This window comes from Olea europaea, unplaced genomic scaffold, assembly GCF_002742605.1.
Source record: "Olea europaea var. sylvestris unplaced genomic scaffold, O_europaea_v1 scaffold2704, whole genome shotgun sequence".
In the NCBI taxonomy this organism is placed as follows: Eukaryota; Viridiplantae; Streptophyta; class Magnoliopsida; order Lamiales; family Oleaceae; genus Olea; species Olea europaea.
The window spans coordinates 45807-47567 of record NW_019245442.1 but is presented as its reverse complement, the minus strand read 5'-3'; positions in this window follow the sequence as shown (position 1 = coordinate 47567).

The window sequence follows — 1761 nt, the reverse complement described above, 5'->3', positions numbered from 1 at the left end:
TTGTGATTTTTGTGATAAGGAGAGAGAAATGGCGAGATGTGGGTTTAATAAATGTTAATTAAATAATTAATCCCTAATTTGTGAATGGGTAATTATATTACCACTACAAAAATTATTTTATCTACACCACAATTTTCGTATTGACGAAAATAGACTTAAATGAAATGGCGTAATTAACCTTTTCAATTCTTTACACCACAATCTCTCACAACTGTAGATTGAACTGAAGGTTTCTCTAAAGAACAAGGTACGGAGTGATCCATTCATAGAGAAACTAAAATTGAAGCTTAACAAATCTTTCTGACAAACAAGAACGCCAAATGAGAAAAACTTGTATCTCTCCATGGAAGTATCTCTCATGCCAAATAGATCGCTTACTGAATAATTAATAACACGACAAGAAATCTTAAAGAAACGACAATGTTTCAACAAATAAGATCATGAATTTCAATAAAAAGAAGAACCCATAATAGATCTGAGAGGAGATTTCTCTTAAACTCCAAGGCAAAATAAGAAAGACCTATTTTCTTTAGCTTTTTTCTCTCTCCAAAAGGACGCTACCCACCCAGAATCCCAGATGACAATCTTGATCAAGAATTGCACTAAGTGGTGTACAACAAATAGAAGGAAAAAAACCCCTCCTTTTTGAGAATGGAACGTTGCTTCTATACTTTGATCGTGTGCGTGTGTGAAACATTATTTTATAGTTTAACAAGAAATGAAAGAGAGAAATATGAGAGAATTGTCCAGAGCTTAGCCCCTAGCCCATTTCCTTGGCATTAATAAAAGTCTTACTTGTTCTTCAAGCTCCACCCACTGTAGCGGAGGAGGCAGATGGAAGCTTCACCCACCATGGCAAAGGAGGGAGNAACTAATTGATGCAAGATAAAGAAGATGATAGCAAGAAAGGGAGAGAAACCGGAGTAGAAGTAGAAATTTAGGGGGAAGGGGAAGGAAGAGAAAAGAGACGCCACAACAAACCTCAATAATCCATATTCATCTAAAACTAATGAAATTACATGGCAAATTAGGTTTAAATAGTCAAAACAAAACCCTACCTAGAACGGGATTTGGCCAATACAAGCCCAATTACATAAATAGAATCCAAAACAAAAATAAAGTACAACTAGAAATAAATAAAATAGATGATGTCTTCATCAACTCTCTCGGGGTGGGAGAAAAAACTCGATTTTGTCGAGTTGATAGATCACTGTAGGCGCAATCAATTTGAAACTCCAAATGCTTCAAGTCAAGTCACGGGGGACGATCTTTCTGACGAACCAACTACTGAAATTCCATGATTGATAGTACTAAAAGCTGTAGCTTATTCCCAAGAATATAATCTGGCCGGGGGGCGGTCTTTCCTTTTAACAAAGTATTGATACTGGATTTTAAATAATCAATACTCATGTACCTCCTCGTCAAAATTTTCACATGATTGTACATAATGAGGAGCATGAAAAGCACGTCGATCTACCCAACAAATAAAGAAGTACTGAATCTTGCCATCATTGGTCAATACAACACGTTTATCTAAAATAATATCAATTTTATCTTTGTGTGCTCTGACAGATGGTATTGAAGTAGACATATCAAAAGATTCAGTAGGAATTCCCATGTGGAGGTAGAAAATGATTATCAGAGGGGTTAAAATAGCCTTTGTAAGCAACGAAGTCCTTAACAATTAAAATAGAATGGTGGCCAAGATGTGATAAAAGATTAATGACACATGTATTTGAACCAACATACTTTAAAATTTCA